This window comes from Bufo bufo, chromosome 6 (genome assembly GCF_905171765.1).
Source record: "Bufo bufo chromosome 6, aBufBuf1.1, whole genome shotgun sequence".
Taxonomy (NCBI): Eukaryota; Metazoa; Chordata; class Amphibia; order Anura; family Bufonidae; genus Bufo; species Bufo bufo.
In genome coordinates this window covers 12,819,782-12,847,212 of record NC_053394.1, presented here as the reverse complement: position 1 = coordinate 12,847,212, position 27,431 = coordinate 12,819,782, and the positions used below count along the sequence as shown (strand labels likewise).

Sequence of the window (27,431 nt, the reverse complement as noted above, 5' to 3'; positions counted from 1 at the left end):
ACCAGATCTGGACCCATTAATTTTCCATGGGTCCTGGAAAGAATCGGACAGCACAATGTGTGCTGTGCGTTTCCATTGTTCCGTTCCGCATGTCCGTTTAAATATAAAACATGTCCTATTCTTTTCCGCAAAATTCTGATCCTGGTACAATACAAAGTCAATGGATCCGCAAAAAACGGAAGACATTCGGATGTCATTACGTATGTCATCCGTTTTATGCGGAATCCATTCCTGGAAATTACATTTTAATTTTTTTTTATTTTTTATTTTTTTCAAAGAAATCCAAACAACTTTATTTGCTTATTGAAATTTATACATGTTTCCGTTTTTTGCGGATCCGCAAAAAACGGATGACATACGGAAACATTTTCAGGAACAACGGATCCGCAAAAAACGGACCGAAAATCGGGATATAAAAAAATACTGACGTGTGAATGTAGCCTAAGGCTACATTCACACGTCAGTATTTTTCTATATCCCGATTTTCGGTCCGTTTTTTGCGGATCCGTTGTTCCTGAAAATGTTTCCGTATGTCATCCGTATGTCATCCGCAAAAAACGGAAACATGTATAAATTTCAATAAGCAAATAAAGTTGTTTTTTAAAAAAAAAAAAAAAAAAATATTTAAATGTAATTTCCAGGAACGGAATCCGCATAAAACGGATGACATACGTAATGACATCCGAATGTCTTCCGTTTTTTGCGGATCCATTGACTTTGTATTGTACCAGGATCCGAATTTTGCGGAAAAGAATAGGACATGTTTTATATTTAAACGTACATGCGGAACGGAACAACGGAAACGGACAGCACACATTGTGCTGTCCGATTTTTTCCTGGACCCATTGAAAATGAATGGGTCCAGATCTGGTCCAGATCTGTTCCGCAAAAAATGGAACAGATCAGGAAAGAAAAAAATGGACGTGTGAATGGACCCTAAGGCCTCCTTCACACGACCGTTGTGTGCACCCGTGGCCGTTGTGCCGTTTTCCGTTTTTTTTCGCGGACCCCATGACTTTCAATGGGTCCGTGGAAAAAATGGAAAATGCACCGTTTTGCAGCCGCATCCGAGATCCGTGTTTCCTGGCCGTGAAAAAAATATGACCTGTCCTATTTTTTTCACGGCCAACGGTTCACGGACCCATTCAAGTCAATGGGTCCGTGAAAGAACACGGATGCACACAAGATTGCATCCGTGTCCGTGATCCGTGGCCGTAGGTTACTTTTTATACAGACGGATCCGAAGATCCGTCTGCATAAAAGCTTTTTCATAGCTGAGTTTTCACTTTGTGAAAACTCAGAACCGACAGTATATTCTAACACAGAAGCGTTCCCATGGTGATGGGGACGCTTCTAGTTAGAATACACTACAAACTGTGTACAAGACTGCCCCCTGCTGCCTGGCAGCACCCGATCTCTTACAGGGGGCCGTGATCAGCACAATTAACCCCTTCAGGTGCGGCACCTGAATGGGTTAATTGTACTATCATATCCCCCTGTAAGAGATCAGGGCTGCCAGGCAGCAGGGGGCAGACCCTCCCCCCCTCCCCAGTTTGAATATCATTGGTGGCCAGTGCGGCCCCCCCCCCCCCTCTATTGTAATAATAGGTTGGTGGCCAGTGCGGCCCCCCCCCCCCTCTATTGTAATAATAGGTTGGTGGCCAGTGCGGCCCCCCCCCCCCCCCTCTATTGTAATTATTCGTTGGTGGCACAGTGTGCGCCCTCCCCCCTCCCTCTATCGTAATAAATCGTTGGTGGCACAGTGTGCGCCCCCCCCCTTCCTCCCTCTATTCTAATAAATCGTTGGTGGCACAGTGTGCGCCCCCCATCGGCCCCCCCTCCCTCTATAGCATTAACAACATTGGTGGCCAGTGTGCGGCCTCCCATCTCCCCCCCCCCTTCCCCCATCATTGGTGGCAGCGGAGTTCCGATCGGAGTCCCAGTTTAATCGCTGGGGCTCCGATCGGTAACCATGGCAACCAGGACGCTACTACAGTCCTTGTTGCCATGGTTACTTAGCAATAGTACAATAGAAGATTCATACTTACCTGCTGCTGGCTGCTGCTGCGATGTTCGTGTCCGGCCGGGAGCTCCACCTACTGGTAAGTGACAGGGTCTGTGCGGCGCATTGCTAAATGAACTGTCACTTACTAGTAGGAGGAGCTCCCGACCGGACACGAACATCGCATCTCCCAGGTAAGTATGAATCTTTTACTATTGTACTATTGCTAGTAACCCGCTGCCACCAATGATCGGGGGGGGGGGGGGGAGATGGGAGGCCGCACACTGGCCACCAATGTTGTTAATGCTATAGAGGGAGGGGGGGCCGATGGGGGGCGCACACTGTGCCACCAATGTTGTTAATGCTATAGAGGGAGGGGGGGGCCGATGGGGGGCGCACACTGTGCCACCAATGTTGTTAATGCTATAGAGGGAGGGGGGGCCGATGGGGGGCGCACACTGTGCCACCAACAAATTATTACAATAGAGGGAGGAAGGGGGGGCGCACACTGTGCCACCAACGATTTATTACAATAGAGGGAGGAAGGGGGGGGGACGCACACTGTGCCACCAACGAATTATTACAATAGAGGGAGGAAGGGGGGGGGGGCGCACACTGTGCCACCAACGAATTATTACAATAGAGGGAGGAAGGGGGGGGGGGCCGCACTGGCCACCAATGATATTCAAACTGGGGAGGGGGGGGGGGTCTGCCCCCTGCTGCCTGGGAGCCCTGATCTCTTACAGGGGGATATGATAGTACAATTAACCCCTTCAGGTGCGGCACCTGAGGGGTTAATTGTGCTGATCACGGCCCCCTGTAAGAGATCGGGCAGTCATGTACACAGTTTGTAGTATATTCTAACTAGAAGCGTCTCCATCACCATGGGAACGCCTCTGTGTTAGAATATACTGTCGGAAATGAGGTTTCACGATCTAACTCATATCCGACAGTATATTCTAACATAGAGGCGTTCCCATGGTGATGGGCACGCTTCAAGTTAAAATATACCATCGGATTGGAGAAAACTCTGATCTGATGGTATAAAAGGGACTCCAGACTTTACATTGAAAGTCAATGGGGACGGATCCATTTGAAATGGCACCATATTGTGTCAACGTCAAACGGATCCGTCCCTATTGACTTGCATTGTAATTCAGGACGGATCCGTTTGGCTCCGCACGGCCAGGCGGACACCAAAACGACTTTTTTTTCATGTCCGAGGATCCTCCAAAAATCAAGGAAGACCCACGGACGAAAAAACGGTCACGGATCACGGAAAAACGGGACCCCGTTTTGCGGACCGTGAAAATATACTGTCGTGTGCAATAAGCCTAACTCAGAGTTTTTCCACTGTAGCAGATCTTCAGTGGTGTTTCTGGTGAATACTCAGACACTGTGTTTCAAAAGAGGCTGCTATTTCAAGTGCTGCTGTTATAAGTGCATTGGAGATATTCAGGAGATACTCAGGAGGTAATCTGGAGGTGGATACAATCTAAACAAGTAAGATTTGTTTGTTTAAAATCTTTCCCCTCTTTACGATGGCAGATCTGGTTCTATTAAGGAATTGTTGTGCTTTTATTTCAGGTTCCACTCTTCAGAGGTTTGGATACTGTCTGATCTGTAGACAGCTCTCCATAATGCAGCAGGAAATTACCTTTTTGAAATATGAGATTTTTAAATTAACCACTAAACAAACTCAGGCTGAGAACATTGCAATGCCACTGCCACAGAGGCCCCCTAGAAATGGAAGATGGGTTACTGTAGGTTCAGGTAGACTGAGAGTTGTGGATAGAAGGCATGTCCCACAGTCTGTGGCTCTCCATAATTCAATTGCAGCACTTTCAGAGTGCAAGAGCAACATGGAGGATGGATCAAGCACAGTGGCACTTTCAGAGTGCAAGAGCAACATGGAGGATGGATCAAGCACAGTGGGTGAGAAACAATCATCTCCCATGCCTAAAGTATGTAAGACTGCAGCCAAAGACAAAAAGGAGAAGGTGAGGATTGATAGTAAGCAGCTGTTGGTGGGCGATTCCATCATAAGAGGTGTGAAGTTTGAGGAGAATGGTGTTGTGAGATGTCTCCGTGGTGCTACCGCTAGCAGGGATAGACGACGGATCCTAAATATTGTTAGGCAAGCAAAGCAGGAAAGGGAAGTGAATGTTATTCTCCATCTTGGGACAAACGATCTGGCTTGCAATGAGGTTTCAAAGGTGAAAGAAGCTTTTCATACACTTGGAAAGGATATACGGGAGGTTGCATCAACTGTTTCATTCTCTGCAGTTTTGCCTGTGCATAACCTTCAGCATGACAGGAAGATGCGCATTAAGAAATTCAATGTATGGCTTGGTGAATGGTGTCTGAACCAAGGGTTTGGCTTTGTGTCTCATGATAGCTCTTGTTGGAATGGAAAAGAACTGTACAAGAAAGATGGTTTGCATCTTTCTCTCAAGGGAACGAATGTCCTCGGTGAACAGTTCCAAGTATTTGCTAAGAAGCATTTAAACTAGGAAAGAGGGGCAAAAGAGTGATAATCCAGCAGTCCGACTGCCCCCCGGAACAATGCCAGAAGAGGCCAGTAGCACAAAGGTTAAGAAATGACAAGCTCAGAGTCTTGTCTACAAATGCTCGCAGTCTAGGGAATAAGATCAATGAGCTTGAGGCTATAATGGCATCTGAGAATATAGATGTAGTGGCTGTTACTGAGACGTGGTTCAAGGGGAGTAATGACTGGGATATATCAATACCAGGGTTCTCTCTATACAGGAAAGACAAAGAAGGCAAGAAGGGGGAGGGGTGGCCCTGTATGTGAAAGATAGCATAAAATCTAATTTGATACAAGTTAGCGAGAACAATTTAGAGTCAGTTTGGGTTACCTTGCAGCTTGATAATCATAAGGTAACTTGTGTAGGTGTGATATATAGACCACCTACCCAAGTCAAAGAATTAGATGATCTACTAGTTGAGGAAATAGCTAAAATGACATTGAAGGGGGAAGTTATCATTATGGGAGACTTCAATCTTCCAGATGTAAACTGGAAAACCAAAATAGCTAGTTCTGCCAAGAGTACGGATATTCTAAATTCCCTACTGGGATTATCTCTACAGCAAGTAGTGGAGGAGCCAACCCGGAAGGAGGCCATTTTAGATTTAGTATTCACAAATGGGAATTTGGTGTCTGATATTACTGTAGGGGAAAGCTTGGGATCTAGTGATCACCAGTCAGTGTGGTTTACTATAAGTACAGTAACTGAGTCACACCACACAAAAACAAATGTTTTAGATTTTAGAAAAACAGACTTTTCTAAAATTAGATTAGTGGTATACGAGTCCCTATCAGACTGGAACAGTTTAATTGGAGTCCAGGAGAAATGGGACTACTTAAAAGTGGCACTATTGAAGGCAACAGAAGATTGCATTAGGCTTGTCAGTAAAAGCAAAAAAAGGAAGAGGCCACTGTGGTACTCAGCAGAAGTGGCCAAAATCATTAAAAACAAAAAGATAGCATTTAGGAATTATAAAAAAAAAAAAAACGAGGATGACAGACAAATTTATAAGATTAGGCAGAGAGAGGCCAAAAAAGTTATAAGAGCTTCTAAAGCACAGGCAGAAGAGAAATTAGCTCACTCAGGCAAAAAAGGTGATAAGACATTCTTCAGATACATAAATGAAAAAAGGAAACTAAAACAAGGAATTACCAAATTAAAAACTAAAGAAGGAAGGTATATGGAAGAAGATAAAGAACTAGCTGACTGCCTCAATGAATACTTCTGTTCAGTTTTTACAAAGGAAAATGAAGGAGAAGAACCTCAGTTGGGAAAGAAGACTAATGAATCTTTTGACGCATGTGTCTTTACAGAGGAAGAGGTTCTAAGTCAACTGTCTAAAATTAATACAAATAAGTCACAGGGGCCTGATGGGATACACCCAAAGCTATTAAAGAAGCTCAGCGGTGAACTAGCAAAACCATTAACAGATTTATTTAACCAATCACTGGCAACAGGAGTCGTCCCAGAAGATTGGAAATTAGCAAATATTGTGCCCATTCACAAGAAAGGTAGTAGGGAGGAATCGGGCAACTATAGGCCAGTAAGCCTGACATCAATAGTGGGGAAATTAATGGAAACCATACTTAAGGAGAGGATTGTGGAACATCTAAAATCCCATGGATTGAAAGATGAAAAACAGCATGGGTTTACTTCAGGGAGATCATGTCATTTTTTTGATTGGGTGACTAAAATAATAGATGGCGGAGGTGCAGTAGACATCGCTTATCTAGACTTTAGTAAGGCTTTTGATACTGTCCCACATAGAAGGCTTATCAATAAAGTGCAGTCTTTGGGCTTGGACTCCCATATTGTTGAATGGATTAGGCAGTGGCTGAGGGACAGACAACAGAGGGTTGTAGTCAATGGAGTATATTCAGACCATGGTCTTGTTACCAGTGGGGTACCTCAGGGATCTGTTCTGGGACCCATATTGTTTAATATCTTTATCAGCGAAATTGCAGAAGGCCTCGATGGTAAGGTGTGTCTTTTTGCTGATGACACAAAGATTTGTAACAGGGTTGATGTTCCTGGAGGAATACACCAAATGGAAAAGGACTTAGGAAAACTAGAGGAATGGTCAAAAATCTGACAACTAAAATTTAATGTTGATAAGTGCAAGATAATGCACCTGGGGCGTAAAAACCCAAGAGCAGAATATAAAATCAGTGATACAGTCCTAACCTCAGTATCTGAGGAAAGGGATTTAGGGATCATTATTTCAGAAGACTTAAAGGTAGGCAGACAATGTCATAGAGCAGTAAGAGATGCTAGCAGAATGCTTGGGTGTATAGGGAGAGGCATTACCAGTAGACAGAGGGAGGCGCTCATGCCGCTCTACAGAGCACTAGTGAGACCTCATCTGGAGTATTGTGCGCAGTACTGGAGACCATATCTCCAGAAGGATAGTGATACTTTGGAGAGATTTCAGAGAAGAGCTACTAAACTGGTACATGGATTGCAGGATAAAACTTACCAGGAAAGATTAAAGGACCTTAACATGTATAGCTTGGAAGAAAGACGAGACAGAGCGGATATGAGAGAAACTGCTAAATACATAAAGGGAATCAACAAGGTAAAAGAGGAGAGAAGATTTAAAAGAAGAAAAACTGCTACAAGAGGACATCGTTTTAAATTAGAGGGGCAAAGGTTTAAAAGTGATATCAGGAAGTATTACTTTACTGAGAGAGTAGTGGATGCATGGAATAGCCTTCCTGCAGAAGTGCTAGCTGCAAATACGATGAAGGAGGTTAAGCATGCATGGGATAGGCATAAGGCCATCCTTCATATAAGATAGGGCCAGGGGCTATCCATAGTACTTAGTATATTGGGCAGACTAGATGGGCCAAATGGTTCTTATCTGCCGACACATTCTATGTTTCTATGAGGGAGGAGATGTATGGAGGGGCAGCACTGTGGAGAGCACGAGTAGGGTGGTAGATGGAGATTAGGGAGGAGATGTATGGAGGTGCAGCACTGTGGAGAGCACGTGTAGGGTGGTAGACGGAGATGAGGGAGGAGATATATGGAGGTGCAGCACTGTGGAGAGCACGAGTAGGGTGGTAGACGGAGGTGAGGGAGGAGATGTATGGAGGGGCAGCATTGTGGAGAGCAGGAGTAGGGTGGTAGACGGAGATGAGGGAGGAGATATATGGAGGGGCAGCACTGTGGAGAGCAGGAGTAGGGTGGTAGACGGAGGTGAGGGAGGAGATGTATGGAGGTGCAGCATTGTGGAGAGCACGAGTAGGGTGGTAGATGGAGATGAGGGAGGAGATGTATGGAGGTGCAGCACTGTGGAGAGCACGAGTAGGGTGGTAGATGGAGATGAGGGAGGAGATGTATGGAGGAGCAGCACTGTGGAGAGCACGAGTAGGGTGGTAGATGGAGATGAGGGAGGAGATGTATGGAGGTGCAGCACTGTGGAGAGCAGGAGTAGGGTGGTAGATGGAGATGAGGGAGGAGATGTATGGAGGTGCAGCCTTCTGGAGAACAGGAGTAGGGTGGTAGACGGAGGTGAGGGAGGAGATGTATGGAGGTGCAGCATTGTGGAGAGCAGGAGTAGGATGGTAGGTGATGTATGGAGGGGCAGCACTGTGGAGAGCTTTGTGGCTGAGGGTGAGAAGTTTGAACTGTATTCTGTGGTGGATGGGCGACCAGTGAAGTGACTGGCACAGACTAGTAGCATCAGCGTAGCGGTTGGATGGATAGAAGAGCCTGGCTGCAGCATTTAGGACGGACTGGGGGGGGAGAGTTTAGTGAGAGGGACACCGATTTGTAATGCGTTGCAATAGTCAAGACGAGAATGAATTAAGGCAAAAATAATTTTAAAAGAAATCACAAAACTGAAAACCGCCCTCACATACAGGCATGGGAACCTCACAATCTGCGGTAATTTTTTAGTATTTTTTTTTACTGTGGAAATATTTGACAGAATAAACTTTACCTTATAAGTCATTTTTTTTTTACACTTTGGTACCATACTTTGGCATATTTTCCACAAATCTTCTCATGAATGGAAATTTCGGGAATGGCATTATGATGTCGCCACTAATAAAGAGTAAATTACCGTTCCTAAAAACAAACAAAAAAAACTCCAGTGTCTTCCGGTGCAAGAGACACATTACACGTGTAAACAACAAGCAGAGGCTCGGCTCGGTGGGAGGCGTCGTGTGTGACACAAGATGGCGGCACCTCCCTCTCCAGTCACACATCCCGCCCTTTCTTACCTCACCTCAACAACAGCCACCGCCTTCTTCCCGCCCATATCACCTTCCGACAGCTTATTGGTGGATTCCTCCGCACACCTTCTAGCTTGGACCAATGGATCTTGGCTCCGCCCTAACACGTGATGCTGTTACTGGGCAGACGTTTGTGAGGTAGGTTAGAAAAAAAGATCAAAACAAAAACAGAGTCGGGGGAGAATCAGTGGTCGAGTGAGGTAGGTGACGAGCGGTTGGTTGTTCGGTGCTTTAGGGGGGTTACCGTGAGGTACTTCATGGTCGCTGTCAGTGAATTGCCTTCTAAATCCATGTTCCGTGCTGTGTGTTATTGGGGGGTGTGTCACTGTGTTATCATGTCCTGTTATATACGTCAGCTGTACTGTCTGTACCAGGGGTAGTACTACAAGTCCCAGCAGGTATCAGACATGCAATGCCAGTAATGTGCCTTTTGTTTTGCAGCTCTTGTATGACTACGACCCCCAGCATGTCATTAGTGAAGTCACAATGGAGATTATGTACGCAGCCATGTTGTATTTCTCATTAACCCCTGTACGTTCAGTTGAGCACCATTGCTGGGGAGACCGGTGCCCGCAGCGCTCCGCCAGTTTTACTGAATGACCCCCAGTAATTGGAGCGGAGTTATATTATAAAACTAGTCTAAGTTGCCGTAGCAACCATTTGGATTCCAGCAAACATTTCCAGCAAACAATGAAAAATTCAGTGACGACTGTATTGGTTGCTATAGGCAACGACTTCTCTTTTCTTTTGCTCGGATTTTGATAAATCGCCAGGAAGCTCTGTGAGCGACCAACTGCCCCCATTCTCCTGTATGGAAGGATGAGACGGTGCTGATAAAGACCTCTCCGGTGGTTTGTAATGTATATCTGCATAGGACGGGGACCTGCTGCACCCCAGCTTCTGGGAAACTACAACTCCCATTATGCCCTGATAGCTTGTGGATGCTGGGCGGTGTAGTTTTAAAACCGCCTGAGAGCAGCAGGTTGCAAAAATCTAGACTCTACAGACTACAAGCCCCATCATATCCTGTGTGAGGTGGTAAAATCTGCACCCCACAGAGTAGGAACCTTAACATCTGCCCCCTACGGACTACAAGCCCCATCATATCCTATGTGAGGTGGTAAAATCTGCACCCCACAGAGTAGGAACCTTAACATCTGCCCCCTACGGACTACAAGCCTCATCATATCCTATGTGAGGTGGTAAAATCTGCACCCTACAGAGTAGGAACCTTAACATCTGCCCCCTACGGACTACAAGCCCCATCATATCCTATGTGAGGTGGTAAAATCTGCACCCCACAGAGTAGGAAACCCAACATCTGCACCCTACAGACTACAAGCCCCATCATATCCTGTGGGAGGTGGTAAAATCTGCACCCCACAGAGTAGGAACCCCAACATCTGCCCCCTACAGACTACAAGCCCCATCATATCCTATGTGAGGTGGTAAAATTTGCACCCTACAGAGTAGGAACCTCAACATCTGCCCCCTACAGACTACAAGCCCCATCATATCCTATGTGAGGTGGTAAAATCTATACCCTACAGACTACAAGCCCCAGCATCTGCAAGCCCCAGCATGTCCTGTGTAAGGAGGTAAAATGTGCACCTTGTAGACTACGAGCCCCAGCCTCTGCACCTTGCAGACTACGAGCCCCAGCATCTTCAGTGTCACTCTGCACCCTACAGACTACAAGCCCCAGCATCTGCAAGCCCCAGCATGTCCTGTGTAGGGAGGTAAAATGTGCACCTTGCAGACTACGAGCCCCAGCCTCTGCACCTTGCAGACTACGAGCCCCAGCATCTCCAGTGTCACTCTGCACCCTACAGACTACAAGCCCCAGCATCTGCAAGCCCCAGCATGTCCCGTGTAAGGAGGTAAAATGTGCACCTTGCAGACTACGAGCCCCAGCCTCTGCTACTTGCAGACTACGAGCCCCAGCATCTCCAGTGTCACTCTGCACCCTGCAGACTACAAGCCCCACCGTGTACTTCCTGTCCAGCAGGCTGCGCACATGCTGGTAATCGCAGCGCCTCTCTCGTCGTATCTTTTCCATGTCTATGATAGGGCTGATAGTCTCTGCTCCCTGTACTGGTTTCCATCATGTATGTGACACATTTACCAGTGCTGGCGCAGTGCTCTCTGCACGTGCTAGTGAACAATGCCTAGAAGTAGTACTTCACTAAGGTGATGCCCTGGTATTCGTGCCTGTACCTGTACTATGATGGACTCAAAGCCTGTTAGGACTCATGCACACGACCGTATTCTCCATCCATGTCCGCTCCGTATTTTTTGCAGGCTGCACATGGACCCGTTCATTTCTATGGGTCTGCAAAAAACCCTGACCATCCGTGTGTCTGTTCCACAAATGATAAAACCTGCCCTGTTCTTCTCCGTATTGCAGATATAATTAGTCATTTCTAGTAATGGGAGTGAAAAAATGCAGATTGCACACGGAAGGTGTTGGTATTTTGCGGATCGGTGGTTTGTGGACACAGTAAGGTCACGGTCGTGTGTATGAGGCTTTATGAATAGAATGCAATTGATCAGTTTATGATAAGTATGAGGAGAGAGGGTAAATTCTAAGCGGTTTTATAGATGCGGGTGTACTCCTAGAGCTCTGCAGCATATGGCTAGCTTTACATATTGTGGCTGAAACCCTGTCTGCCCCCGGAAGCCAGTGGCCACACAAATTTACGGATGTAACTGAGGCATTACCCTCAGAATTGTGTGGCCCCAAATGCATAGGGTTTCTGCCACATGCAGCAGCTGTGTTATGTAAACCCGGCCTTGAAGGGGTTGTGCCACCGTTTAAATGTTATTTTTGCAATTTATTTTCTGTTACAAAAATGCTCCAGTTTTGAGATATTCTCTTCACTACATTGTAATGGCGCCCTCTAGTGTTTAATCTGTATAGTAAAGTGCATGTCCATATACTGAGGTGGTCGCAGATGCTCCGTTCCACCCATGTCTACTGTTAGAATCTTTCACAGTTTCAGGGATGTACCTGGGGTAGAAAAGACACGCCCCCTGAACTGTGAGGGGTAGAGCTGCAGCAGAAAGGACACACCCACTGAGAAAAGACACACTGCTTGTGGCCTAATCACTGCAGAAGCCAGTCGTCGGATGCAGTGGAGCATGAGATCATGCCCTTGCATTGCCAAATGTAAACAGTCCGGGGACTGCAACATGGATGCACCTGATGCAGCGCGTAGGACCAAAGCAGTGGGGAGCAGGTAAGTATGAATCTTCAGCTTAGTGAAGCATGCTGCGGGCACTTGTACTTATTCTCAGAGAACCCCTTTAATGGCCGGATTACAAGAAGCGGTGATTACTTGTACATTCCTGATTGATCTTGATAACTGGCCTCTGTAAATTCACAGTACGATAAAACTAAAGTGAGAATGGATCCTGTACTTGTATAGCCCCTGACCTGCGCTGTGGTGGAGGAGGCCTCTGTTGTGACGGGCACCCTTACACATCGCTGGCCTAGATCACTACTGGAAGTCTGCCATGTGGCCTCAGGACTCCGCCATGCTTCTCTTACTCACTGAGCCAAGAGAAAACCATGTCTTCTAGTGATATACGTGCTGATCCATGTACAGGAGGTGTGAGCCTACATGGGCGCAGTTATAACCTGCCATTCATTCACTGACTGCTAGTTGTGAAGCCCACACAAAATCTCAATCTCCCTTTTTAGTATAATATATATATATATATATATTTCCCCAGTCGTCTCCATGACACCAAGTCCTGAGATTGACTTCCTTCTGATTGGACAGGAAAAACACAGAGAGGTTAAAACCCCCACCCCCTCCTCACATCACCAGTGTTTTTCCTGTCCCATCAGGATAGGAAGCAGGAGAGGTGCACGGAGCTCGTTTGGGCTCACCTGGAGTTTTTTTTTTTTCATCTGGGCCGAGGTCGGATCTGCAGTGCAGCTCTCCCTCCTCCGTTTGGTTAGGCCTGGGCTCGGGCACATAGGTAGTGCCCCTGCGAAGATTCCCTCTGCGGCGGTCCCGGAGGGCTTGATGCAGAGGGAAGGAGGAACACGGCGGATCGGCACTGTGATGTGTCCCTTCCGGCCGGCAGGCGGATGACGTCAGACGCCGGGGGCGGAGCTAAGCGCGCTGACGTCATCAACATGCGCCACAGGTCCTGCAGCATGAGAAGCACATGGAGACACTATAAAAACGCTCAGGACCTGTGTAACGGCGCCCTGCATAGCGCGGCTCACATATTTTGGTGAAGCATCTCTGAAGCGGTCGGGAGTCAAGATGAGCACCCCCCTCACGCCGGGCTCTGGAACCGAGCCTGCATCAAACCCTGGGACAGTGAGTAACCTGTTCTCAGGTACATGCCTTGTATGGTGGGTTCAGTCTGCTCATCCTTTCCTCCCTTACCATTTCAGGGAGAAAAGGATTCGGCTTCTGCAGCCAAAAAAACTAGAAAATGTGGTATTTGCTGCAAAAGATTGTCTAACACTGGATCCAGCCCCTGTGTAAAGAATGTACTGCCAGTGTCATCAAGTCTGAGTCTTCTAGTCTAATTGAAGACATTAGAAAAGTGGTAAAAGAAGAGGTTCAGCTAGCCTTAACTACCAGAGAACCTACTCCTCCCAAAGTTCCCCCCACTCAGGACGCCCGTAGTGTTAAATCACTTATCCTGGATTCCGACTCTGAGGGGCTGGCGGTCTCAGACTCCGAATCTGTCCAAAAACACCCGGCATCTTCAGATGAAGAGGGCGAATATAAGCGCTTCCTGTTCAATCCTGAAGATATTGATGAACTTATCAGGGCCATCAGGGCCACCATTCAGATGGAGATGCCTAAAACCCCTAGGTCTACCCAGCAAGAAATTTTTGGGGGTCTAGGTGAAAGGAAGAAGGCCGTTTTTCCAGTCCCTGATAGTGTCCAAAAATTAATTAGGTCTGAATGGGAAAAACCGGATAAAGGATCCTTTATCCCAAGAGGAATTAAGAGGCGCTACCCCTTTAGCCAAGAGGACTGTACGGATTGGGAGACCATTCCCAAAGTAGACGCGCCAGTGGCCAAGGTAGCAAAACATACGGCCCTACCGTTTGAAGACTCAGCACAATTGAAAGATCCTCTAGACAGGAAAGCGGAGAGTCTCTTGCGAAAGACCTGGGAGACTACGGCGGCCCTTCTCAAACCGGGCGTTGCCTCCACATGTGTGGCCAGAACACTGAACCTTTGGCTAGACCAGCTAGAGATACATCTGGTCAATAAGACACCACGGGATCAAATTCTAGAGAGCTTGCCTCTATTAAAGATGGCAACCTCCTTTCTAGCAGACGCAGCTGCTGAATCAGTTAAACTGTCCGCCCGTACAGCTGTTCTCTCAAATACAGCGAGAAGGGCACTATGGCTTAAAGCGTGGTCAGGAGATATCACATCTAAAAATAAATTAATCGCACTCCCCTTCCACGGTCAGTACGTTTTCGGAGAAGATCTAGATAAAATCCTAGACAACGCGACAAATAAAAAAAGAGGGTTTCCAGAGGAAAGATATAAACAAAAAAGGCAGCCCTTTCGTGACCGATTTTTTCAACCCGAAAATAAAAAAGATAAAGGGAAGACTGGGAGGTGGAGCTATGCGAAGGGAGGCAGGGGGAGAAGCTTCCTCTTCAACCCAAATCGGGCCGAAGCCTCCTCATCCAACAACAAACAATGACGCCATACCAGTGGGGGGAAGACTCGGCTCCTTTCTAAGATCTTGGGAGCATGTAACAAACAGCCGGTGGATCTTAAGTATTATACAAGAGGGTTATCTGATAGATCTTCTCTCTTCCCCTCCACAGAAATATGTGATCACTACCCTTCCCCCATCTCAAACTGCGACCTTAAAAAACGACATAAAAAACCTATTAACCTTGGACGCCATAGAGCCCGTCCCGAAAAATCAGACAGGACTGGGATTCTATTCCCGCCTCTTCATTATAAAGAAACCAAACGGGAAATCCAGGGTAATTATAAATCTGAAACATCTAAACAAATACGTAAGATATCAAAAATTCAAAATGGAGACCCTGAAGTCAGCAGTGAAACTCTTAAAAAAGGATGCAGTGATGGCCACAATAGATTTAAGCGACGCCTATTATCACGTCCCAATTCACAGGTCATCAAGGGAATTCCTAAGGTTCGCAATAGAATTGGAGGGAAACATTCAGCATTTCCAGTTCAGGTGTCTCCCCTTCGGGATCTCTTCTGCCCCAAGGGTTTTTACCAAAATAATGGCGGAAGCCTTGACAACCTTGAGAGAAAAGGCAATTTGTGTGATCCCCTATCTGGACGACCTACTGGTAGTGGCGGACAACATAGAGACCATGGGAATCCATCTCGGGTTAGTCCTGGATCATCTACAGAGCCTAGGTTGGCTCATCAATTGGAAAAAATCGGATTTAATCCCATCCAAACGGAAAGTTTTTCTGGGCATTACTCTAGACACAGTCTCCCAAAGATCCTTTCTACCACCTCAAAAGATAGTAAAACTTCAGACAGCTTTGAGGAAGTTCAAGAAGGAGAAATTCTGTTCAATAAGACAGGCCATGAAGGTACTAGGGAGTCTGTCCGCTTGCATTCCAGCAGTTGCCTGGGCACAGTTCCATCTAAGACCACTCCAGAAATTCATCTTAGACAAATGGAACAGATCGCAATTAACCCTAGAGAGGAAAATATTCTTAGATGCAGAGACCAAAAAATCACTAACTTGGTGGCTCAGCAATTCGAACCTAGAAAACGGGATTTTCTGGGCACAAGATCTCCCTCTAGTCATCACAACAGATGCCAGCCTCCACGGGTGGGGAGCGGTCGTCCAGGGGAACTCCTACCAGGGAACATGGGGGAATTACGTGAGCCAGCAATCCTCAAATTTCAAGGAGCTGAGGGCAGTGTGGGAAGCACTGAAACACACAAGTCAGCTGGCAAAGGGTCGTCACGTCCTAGTCTACTCGGACAACGCTACAGCCGTGGCCTTTATCCAACACCAGGGAGGCACAAGGCATCGCCCGCTACAGAACCTGGCAAACAAAATCTTTTCCTGGGCAGAAGGCAACATTCAATCTCTTTCAGCGGTTCATTTGAAGGGAGTTTTAAACATTCAGGCCGATTACCTAAGCCGGCACAGACTAGACCCAGGGGAATGGATGTTAGCTCCAGAAGCCTTCCATTTAATCACAAAGAAATGGGGCAGGCCGACGATAGACCTGTTTGCATCCAGGAGAAATCATCAGCTAAACCAGTTCTTCTCCCTCAACCCCAGGGATCATCCTCGGGCAGTAGACGCCCTCAACCAGAGTTGGACAACAAACTTAGTCTACGCCTTCCCCCCATTTCCGCTTATCCCCAGAGTGTTACAGAAGTTCCTAAAAGAAAAGTGTACACTAATCCTGATAACCCCCTTCTGGCCCAAGAGAAGTTGGTTCTCCCTCTTGAAAGCCCTCAGCGTGGAAGCTCCTCTCCTTCTACCTCAAAGGCCGGACCTTCTAAGTCAGGGACCTATTTCTCACCCAGACCTGAAAATACTAAAGTTAACAGCCTGGATTCTGAAGAATCCAACTTATTAAACTTTGGTCTATCAAAAAAAGTAGTGAACACCTTACTCCTTAGCAGGAAACAGAGTACCAACGACAAGTACCAAAAAATATGGAAGAAATTTGCTGATTGGTCTGGGACCTCCTTCAACCAGTTTAGAGCCAACATCTCACTAATCCTGGATTTTCTTCAAGAAGGGCTAGATTTAGGTCTATCCCCCAATGCCCTTAGGGTCCAGGTATCGGCTTTAGGAGCACTATATAATACCAAGCTAACGGAACATCCCTGGATATCCAGATTCCTTAAGGCGGCAGATAGGATCAGACCTACAATTAGAAACATGGTGCCACCATGGAACCTTAATACAGTACTAGGGGGTCTAACCTCCGATCCATTCGAACCTCTGGACTCTATCCACATCAGATGGCTTACCATTAAAACGATTTTTCTGGTGGCAATAACCTCAGCCAGAAGGGTCTGTGAGCTGCAGGCCTTGTCCATCCAAGAACCATTCCTTGCAATATTTGAGGACAAATTAATTTTCAAATTAGATCCGACTTTCCTCCCCAAGGTAGTCTCGACCTTCCATAGGTCTCAGGACATTGTTCTCCCCTCGTTCTGTGACGATCCGAAAAACGATCAAGAAATCACTTACCACACATTAGATGTCCGGAGAGCGGTCTTAAAGTACCTGGAAGCTACCAGCCTTTGGAGAAAAGACAAAAATCTGTTTGTCCAATTTTCAGGTCCTAACAAAGGGAAGAAAGCGGCAAAAAGTTCCATCTCCAGATGGATTAAGATGGCAATCTCCGAAGCATATAAAGCTCAGGGAAAAGACGTCCCTGCTTCCCTAAAAGCACATTCTACGAGAGGCATGGCTGCCTCCTGGGCGGAAAAAGCCTCAGCCTCCTTACAACAGATTTGCAGGGCAGCAACATGGAAAAGAGTTCATACTTTCACTAAGCACTACAGACTAGATGTAGCTGCTAATGACGACCTAAGATTTGGACGTAAGGTCCTGTCGGCAGTTGTCCCCCCCTAATTGTATCTTTGATATTGTCTCAGGACTTGGTGTCATGGAGACGACTGGGGAAAAGAGTATTACACTCACCGGTAATCCGGTTTCCTGGAAGTCTCCATGACACCACATATATCCCACCCTTTTTTTCTGCTATTAGCTATTATCCTTTCATCCTGGGGTTCTTCGTTAAAATACACTGGTGATGTGAGGAGGGGGTGGGGGTTTTAACCTCTCTGTGTTTTTCCTGTCCAATCAGAAGGAAGTCAATCTCAGGACTTGGTGTCATGGAGACTTCCAGGAAACCGGATTACCGGTGAGTGTAATACTCTTATATATATATATATATATATATATATATATATATATTTTTTTTTTTAAATATCTATTTTATATTTTACTGAAAGGCAGCTTCGGAATGGCCCATAGGTGAATTCTTTAGTGGGCCCCTGAGCAAGGTGGGCCCCATGTCTTCCACCCATTGCTCAGGTGGCACATAATACAGTAGACTTAGTGCACTACATTAGTGATAGGCAATGTACAGCACCTCAACCAGCCTAAATACATATATTAAAAAAAAATGGGTGGAATATTTAAAGGGGTTCTACAGTTTGTTTTAACTGATCTATCCTCTTGATAGATCATCAGCATCTGACCGGCCGGGGTTCGACACCTGGGACCCCCGCCGATCAGCTGTTTGAGAAGGCAGCGCCGCGGCCTTCTCACTGTTTACCGCTGGCCCAGTGACGTCACGACTAGTATCAATGGCCTGGGCGCGGCTAAGCTCTGTTCACTTCAATGGAGCTTAGCCCAGGCCAGTTGATACTAGTCGTGACGTCACTGGGCCAGCGGTAAACAGTGAGACGGCCGCGGCGGTGTTGGAGCGCCGCTGCCTTCTCAAACAGCTGATCGGCGGGGATAGATCATCAGTTAAAACAAACTGCAGAACCCCTTTAAGCGACTCCCCAGTTTTATTATTATAGACGAGTTCATGTGGCTGAGATGACTTATAGGTACAAAGGCAGGACAGTCGGTGTCCTCCTTTCCCACAGACCTGCCTTCTCAAACTTGCTGGAGAGACCCCATAATCATCTTGCAGCGTCATGCTGTCTGCTGCTGTATGAGCAGATAATATTTGGATGTATCCATATGGTGGGTCCACAATTTATTTTAATTTTTTTTACTGGTGGGCCCTAGACAGCCCAGTCGACGCTGCTCAAAGGGGTTATCCCGATTCCCTATCTACAGGTGTCTCCGAGTCCTCTCTGAATGGAATGCTAGTGTTGGTACAGGTGATGTGGACTGCACAGGATCGCCCGGGGTCCCAGTGACCGAAGCAGTATTTATAATGATATTCATCACCTGTTTTGTGGATAGATAAATAATTTTACATTTGGCCTTTCTGCCTGCTCTCGTTTATTGGTTATACCTTTTTAAGGGCTCATTCACACGACTGTTGGGTCTGCAAATTGCGGATCCACCAAACGCAGATACAGGCCGTGTGCATTCCTTGTTTTGCGGAATGGGATGGTCGGCCTCTAATAGAACAGTCCTATCCTTGTCCGTGATGCGAGGACGTTATTTTTTTTGTGGAACAGCCATACGGACACTGTGTGTATTCAGTTTTTCAAGTGGACCCATTGAAGTCAATGGTACCCCATACGGGCCACAAAAAATGGAACGTACACTGGAAAAAAAAACCTTAGTGTGCATGAGCTTTTAGACAACTTTCACACAATCAGCGTTTGGTCAGTGATTTCCATCAGTGATTGTGCGCCAAAACCAGGAGTGGAGGCGACACAGAGATCGGGTAGAAGGGAAGGATTTGCACCTGTGTTTGGCTCAAAATCGCTGATGGAAATAACAGTTCGAACACTGACTGTGTGAAAGCGGCCTAATAGGTAATAACTGTATGATCGATGTGGTCCTTGCCATTGGAACTCCCACCAAATACTAGAATGGGGGTCCTGAGCTCCCCTGTTCCTCCTCCCTGTGGTCATATATGGGACTGACAGAGATGGGCGCGTGCATAGATGCGGCTCCATCCAAATTCCCCTTCGCTGCCTCTGTAATCTCGCGCAGTATGTGCAGGGTATTCATCGCTACCTTTTTTTGGCATCTTTGCCTTCAGGACACTGGAAAAGCTGGATGCATGTCCCCTTATAGCGACTTGTAACTCTTCATCATCCAGCTTTCATTGCACAATTCTTTTTTTATTGATTTTAAGGAACAATACAAACATATTTAAGCTGTTTTTTCTTAATGGAAAAATATTGCCATAAGGCCGAATGCACACGACCATGTTCCGCGGCTGAGAACGGTCCGTGGTATGCCGGGCTGGATTCCTGTTCAGAGCAGGAGCGCACGGCGTCATTGGTTTCTATGACGGCGTGCGCTTCATGCCGCCGCTGCACTACAGTAATACACTCGTATAGTGTATTACTGTAGTGCAGCGGCGACATGAAGCGCACGGCGTCATAGCAACCAATGACTCCGTGCGCTCCTGCTCTGAACAGGAATCCAGCCCGGCATACCACGGACCACTCTCGGCCGTGGAACACGGCCGTGTGCATTCGGCCTAAAGAGGATCTTTCAAGTTTTTTTTAAAAATTTTTAATTGTAGATAAATACCTTTACTTGCGGGGCTGATGCTGCCACCCTGAATGTTTTTTTTTTTTTTTTATATATCGCTCCTACGCCGTTGTGCCTTCCTGTATTTTTCCCACTCAGTATGTTTAATACTGAGCATCGGTACAGGGAGGAGGAGACACCAGGGTTTCTCAATGGGCGTCTCCTTCTCCCTGGCCATGCCTCGATTTAATCACCGCGGGGTGCAGGAGCGATATTTAAAAAGAAAAACATTTCAGGGTGGCAGCATCAGTGGGAGGTACCCCGCAAGTAAAGGTATTTATCTACAATAAAAAAAAAACTGTGAAAGGTCCTCTTTAAAGGGGTTTTCCTATCTCAGACAATGGGGGCATATTGCTAGGATATGCCCCCATTGACTGATAGGTGCGGGTCCCAGCGGGGACCTGCACCTACAATGAGAACCACACCTACAATGGGGCGGTGCACTCCCATTCACTTCTATGGGAGCAGAGCTTGGTGGTGGACGGACCCCGGGAAATCCAGGGCCCTCCAGCCACAGCTAGGGTGGCCAGACATCCAGTTTTAGGCCGGACAGTCCGGTTTTCTGGCTCCCTGTCCTCCGTCCGGCGCAGTGCCTGGACGGACACAGGGATGTCCTCCTTTTCAGTAGCTCACGCTCAGACAGCAGCATTGCGCTTCTCTCACCCCCAGTCAGTCACTAGAGCCACAGACATGGCTCCCTGTGGCTGACTGAGGGGGGAGAGAAGTGCCCTGGGCTGCCCCAGCTCACCTTCAATTCACAAAGTTTTTCCCTCCCTTCCCCCATGTTTTTATGGCTAGTGGTGGGGGCGTGGCTTCATGGATGCAGGGCGGGGCTTCATGTGGCTTGGAGGCGTGGCATTTAGGGCGTGGTCGGTGAGGTCCGGCTTTCTAGGGTGAAGCCAGTGGCCACCCTAGCCACAGCGCTCCCCGCTTCGTTCTCGTTGTAGGTGTGGGTCCCACACAGACAATCGGGGCATATCCTAGCGATATGCCCCCATTGTCTGAGATGGGAATACCCCTTTAATGTAGTTATGAACACCCAAACATTAATGGGGAATAGGTGAACAGTAGGAAAATATAGTGTGATCCCAAGGCCTATAGGCCCAGAGTCGTACAAGATATTATAAGCTGTTGGCTTATAAAATATTATAAGGGGCTTAACAAGGTTTAGCAGAGTCGGACATTCTGGTCCCTGGGATGTTCTGTATGACCGAGGTGGTCTCAGGATTGTGCATAAACTGTAACCAAGGGTCCCTGGTCTGTTTACATTTCTTGGGGGCTCAGAGATCTAGAAAGCGGGTGTCCTCCATTCGAGAGATTTGGGCCACTTTCTGTATCCAGTGGGAGATGGATGGAGCGGCAGTGTTCCTCCAGTATAGAGGGATCATAGCTTTAGCAGCCAAGACTAGTTGTGCCTATAAGTGTCTGTTAAAGTGTGGTGGGAATTTGGGTTAGCGCCAGAGCGTTAGGGCATACTTTGGAGATAATCCCCTCTGCCTGCCAAAAAGGTTTAGGCCTCATGCACACAAACGTATTTTCTTTCCGTGTCTGTTCCACATTAATTTTTTTTTTTTGCGGACTCTATACCGAACCATTCATTTCAAAGGGTCCGCAAAAAAAAACGGAAGTTACTCCGTGTGCATTCCGTGTCCGTATGTCCGTTCCACAAAAAGGCAGAACATGTCCTATTTTGTCCGCAGTATGGACAAGGATAGGACTGTTCTATTAGGGGCCGGCCATTCCATTCCGCAAAATATGGAATGCACGTGGACGTCATTCGTATTTTTTACGGACTGCAAAATACATAGTCGTATTTTGTTTCCGTGTCTGTTCCGTTTTTTTTTTTTGCGGATATGATGCGGAACCATTCATTTCAATGGGTCCGCAAAAAATGCGGACAGCACATCATGTGCTGTCCGTTCCGTTGCTCCGCAGAAAAAATAGTGCATGTCCTATTTTTTTTCCCAGTTTGCGGACAAGTATAGGCATTATTACAATGGATCCGCAAAAAAAACAGATGCCATACGGAACGTCATCCGTTTTTTTTTTACGGACCGCAAAACGCATACGGTCATGTGCATGTAGCCTTAATCAAATTAATCCTCCAACTTTCCCAGGAACAGATAATTTTGTAACAGCTGATTTTACGGATTTTTGTATGGATAATAATTTTTCTGAGCTGGTATGACCCTGCCACAGCTCTATGTAGCAGACGGTGAAGCCGGGACGCCTCGCTAACATGGCAGCCTGCTGCAGTAATTGGAAGGCGAGGATGATCGACACATTTATTTGTGTATTAAGTCTCTGGTTATTTCATGTATGTTGTCCAGCTGAGCCATGTGCAGCCAACGATACATAATTATGTCAAAATGTGGCTTAACGTGCCCTTAAATTTTAATTCCCTGCTGACAGTATGGGCTGTATGTCTTGTGGGACACTAATCCCGTCGTAAAGCCATGATGTCCTCTGTGACACAGTGATACTGGGCTCCCAGATCCTTAATTAGTTCACTTGCTGCCTCTTGGAAAGTAGTTTGGTTATTTGTCTATAGCTGGATTTCCACATACAGGTTCTTAAATGCAGTTTTTAAAGCCAAAGCCGGGAGTGTGTTGAAAAAGTAGCGACTCTGTATTTCCTCTGTACCTAGCTTTGGCGTCAAAAACTGCATAAAAAAAACCTGAACATGAAGACTAAGGCTACTTTCACACCTGCGTTTAGGTGCGGATCCGTCTGGTATCTGCACAGACGGATCCGCACCTATAATGCAAACGTTGGTATCCGTCTACATAACTCAGTCTAAGGCCTCTTTCACACGGGGGTTGCGGGAAAATGTGCGGGTGCGTTCCGGGAACACCCGTGATTTTTCCGCATGAGTGCAAAACATTGTAATGCGTTTTGGACTCGCGTGAGAAAAATCGCGCATGTTTGGTACCCAAACCTGAACTTCTTCACAGAAGTTTGGGCTTGGGTTAGGTGTTGTGTAGATGTTGTTCTTTTCCCTTTTAAAAATGGTTATAAGGGAAAATAATAGCATTCTGAATACAGAATGCTTAGTAGGTGATCAATTGAGGGTTATAAAAAAATTAACTCACCTTCTCCTCTTGTTCGCGTAGTTCCCGGTCTCTTCTTTACTTCTTTAATGATGAGCTGTGTGCTAAAGGACCTTTGGTGACGTCGGATCACATGCTCCAATCACATGGTACATCACCGTTGTGATGGACCATGTGATTGGAGCATGTGATCTGACATCACCACAGGTCCTAGCCGGTAGTTCATCTTTTAAGAAGTAAAGAAGAGACCGGGAACTACGCGAACAAGAGGAGAAGGTGAGTTAATTTTTTATTTTTATTTTTTTTATTTTTTAACCCTCAATTGATCACGTACTAAGCATTCTGTATTCAGAATGCTATTATTTTCCCTTTATAACCATGTTATAAGGGAAAATAATACAGTGAATAGACTGTCACCTAGCAACCATGCGTGAAAATCGCACCGCATCCGCACTTGCTTGCGATTTTCACGCAACCCCATTCACTTCTATGGGGCCTGCGTTGCGTGAAAAACGCAGAATATAGAGCACGCTGCGATTTTCACGCAACGCACAAGTGATGCGTGAAAATCACCGCTCATGTGAACAGCCTCATAGAAATGAATGGGTCGGTATTCAGTGCGGGTGCAATGCATTCAACTCGCGCATCGCATCCGCGCGGAATACTCGCCCGTGTGAAAGGGGCCTAAGTGTAAGTCAAAAGGATCCGTCCTGACTTACATTGAAAGTCAATGGGGGACTGATCCGTTTACAATTGCACCAATATTGTGTCAGTGTAAACGGATACGTCCCCATTGACTTACGCTGCAAGCAGCGTTTTGGTGTCCGCCTCCAGAGCGGAATGGAGGCGGAACGGAGCCAAACTGATGCATTCTGAACGGATCATTATCCATTCAGAATGCATTGGGGCTAAACTGATCCGTTTGGGGCCGCTTGTGAGAGCCTTGAAACGGATCTCACAGGCGGACCCAGAAACGCCAGATTGAAAGTAGCCTAAGCTGATGGGCTCATTCACACGACTGTAACCATTTTTGCAGTCTGCAAATTGCAGATACTCAATACACGGATACCGGACGCATTTTGTGGATCGGATCATCTTGCTCCTGTGTCGAAATACCTATTCTTGTCCGCGATTACAGACAAGAATAGGACACATTCTATATTTTCTGCGGGGTTATGGAACAGAAGTACGGATGCAGACTGCACACAGTGTGCTGTCCACATCTTTCGCGCCCCCATTGAAATGAAAATTGCGGAACAGATGTGGACAGAAATATACGGTCTTGTAAATAGGCCCTAAAGGTCCCTTTAGACGGGACAATTCAGCAGGTGATTGTCGGGAAGGAATCGTTCTTTCCCGACAGTCGCCTGCGTGTCAGTGGGGAAGACCAATTTACATGCAGCACTCTCCTCCACAGTATGGGGAGCAGTGATCACTAATGCCATCGCTCATCCCTATACGACTAGCTTTTTGCCGGCAGCAGAGCGTGTTTACACAGCACTATCTGCTGCCAGCAAACAATGATTTAGGTGCCTACACAAACTATTCAGTTGCCGACGAACAAGCGTTTTGCACGTTCATCGGGTAATTGGCGGCACCTTTACATTGCCAGATAATTGCTAACGAGCATTCCTATGAACGCTTGTTAGGGACTCTCTCTCGGATTCTCAGCCCATATAAAGGGCCCTTTAAGCTGACTTTACACAGAACAATTTTCATATTTGATGTCGAGATGTCTAACCCCTTAATGACTGGCAATAAATGTTTTTACAGCAGTCATTAATGCTTATTCTAGGCCGACACCTTTTTACAGAGGCCTGGATTAAGCTCTGCCTGGGTTTCCCATGCAGCCTAGAGCAGGAGCTTGACTCTGCTATGACAACCTGCTGTAACAGCACGGATCAGCAGAAGCCACAAAAAGGAAGAGAGCGAGCCAAAAAATAACAATATCACATAATTTTATTCATACAAAATCACAAATGTATTAAAATAATATTGCTGTATACTATTGAAGGGAATAGAAACATCCCAACAATGCAGAGTGCACAATAACGATGCGGTCCACAAATCATGTCACAACGAGCATATATAAAAATAATCAAAAAAAGAAGAAAAATTTGTACAAAAATACCATGTGGGACTAATAAATGGTAAAAATAAGGATGAAAAAATGTTTTGTTAAAGAGGAGCTCTCCCCGCTCCTGACATTCCTGTTTTAATAGCTTTATACATTCCTCACGTAATAACAATTCTGGAGCATCTATTCTTATGGCTCTGTGTTGTACCATTCCTCTATTTTTCCTACTAGAAGTTATGAATGAATTGCTAGCAGTCTGCAGTAAGGGTACAGAGGGGGGGGGGGGGGGGGGGGGGGGTCGTACCTGCACAGACTGAAAATGGCAGCACTGATTGGACAGAGTGAGTCTGTGCAGGTACACCCCCCCCCCCCCCCCAACTGGTTACCTCCCCTCTGTACCCTTACTGCGGACTGCTAGCAATTAATTCATAACTTCTAGTAGAAATAATAGAGGAATGGCACAACACAGAGCCATAAGAATAGATGCTCCAGAATTGTTATTACATGGGGAATTTATGAAGCTATTAAGATAGGCATGTCAGAAGCGGGGAGAGATCCTCTTTAAAGGGTTTCTACCACTTCGTTTTCACAGAATTAGCTTTCAGACACTAGCGATCCGCTAGTGTCTGCTCTACCTAACCATCCTAATATAACAGCTTATTGTCCTGCCGTTTCTCTAAAAAACGAACTTATATAGATATGCTAATGAGCCTCTAGGTGCTATGGGGGCGTCATCAGCACCTAGAGGCTCGGTCTACCTTCACAAACTGCCGCCGCCCAGCGCATCCCTCCAGCCCGCCCATCTCCTCCGGAATGCGATCCTCCCTGTGCGCGTATGTATTCGGCGCATGCGCAGTGAATGTCTGACCGCTTTCTGCACAGACATCTCCACTGCGCCTGTTCCTCGGAGCACTATGATGTCATCGGCGCAGGCGCAGTGGAGATGTCTGAGCAGGGAAGCGGTCAGACATTCACTGCGCATGCGCCGAATACAGATGCGCACGGGGAGGATCGCATTCCGGAGGAGATGGGCGGGCTGGAGGGACGCGCTGGGCGGCGGCAGTTTGTGAAGGTAGACCGAGCCTCTAGGTGCTAATGACGCCCCCATAGCACCTAGAGGCTCATTAGCATATCTATATAAGTTCGTTTTTTAGCGAAACGGCTGGCCCAAAAGCTATTATATTAGGATTGTTTGGTAGAGCAGACACTAGCGGATCGCTAGTGTCTGAAAGCTAATTCTGTGAAAACGAAGTGGTAGAAACCCTTTAAATATCTCCAAGTTAAAAATACACCTTTTTTTTCCATTGAAAAAAATACACATTTAGTATTGCTGTGTCTGTAACAACTTGCACTATACAATTATCAGGTAATACAGGTGTAAAAGAGCTTTGAGATGTACAAGTGGAGCACATTGGAAAATGGAGAGCTGGGGGTACAATAGTTGGGGTTAGAAGAGGAATTAACAGGAAATCTGTAAAAATCAAGGGTTGCAATAGTATTCACCACCAGAAAGTGTGAATATTAGATGTTCGAGTGATGAAGTGTGCTCAGAGTACAGGTGCAGCACGTTAGAGGTCCTGGAGACCTGAGTAAGGCCCCATTAACACGGGCGAGGTTTCCGCCCCGGTGCAATGCGTGAGGTGAATGCATTGCACCCCCACTGAATCCGGACCCATTCATTTCTATGGGGCTATGCACATGAGCGGTGATTTTCACGCATCACTTGTGCGTTGCATGAAAATCGTAGCAAGCTCTATATTCTTTTTCACGAAACGCAGGCCCCATAGAAGTGAATGGGGCTGCGTGAAAATCGCAAGCATCCGCAAGCAAGTGCGGAAGCAGTGCGATTTTCACGCACGGTTGCTAGGAGACTATCAGGATGGAGACCCGATCATTATTATTTTCCCTTATAACATGGTTATAAGGGAAAATATTAGCATTCTGAATACAGAATGCTTAGTACAATAGGGCTGGAGGGGTTAAAAAAATAAATAATAATAATTCAACTCACCTTAATCCACTTGCTCGCGCAGCCCGGCTTCTCTTCTGTCTTCTTTGCTGTGCACAGGAAAAGGACCTTTGATGACGTCACTGCACTCATCACATGGTCCATCACCTAAACCATCACCATGGTAAAAGATCATGTGATGAACCATGTGATGAGCGCAGTGACGTCATCAAAGGTTCAATTCCTCAAAGATGAAGACAGAAGAGAAGACGGGCTGCGTGAGCAAGTGGATTAAGATGAGTTAAATTATTATTATTATTTTTTTAACCCCTCCAGCCCTATTTTACTAAGCATTCTGTATT

At 46.5% G+C, this 27,431-nt stretch overlaps 1 protein-coding gene across 3 annotated transcripts in view; it reads left to right on the top strand.

The window, feature by feature from the left end:
• The first annotated feature begins 8,901 nt into the window (after positions 1 to 8,901).
• PDCD4 (programmed cell death 4) overlaps positions 8,902 to 27,431 on the top strand; it is a 42,599-nt gene continuing 24,069 nt past the window's right edge. The window contains exon 1 of one of the 3 annotated variants that reach the window (XM_040434809.1): positions 8,902 to 8,989. The gene's annotated coding sequence lies outside the window, so the exon portion shown is untranslated. Of the gene's footprint in view, positions 9,040 to 27,431 lie in introns of all 3 variants that reach the window. The other 2 variants (XM_040434811.1, XM_040434810.1) reach the window with 2 other exon arrangements.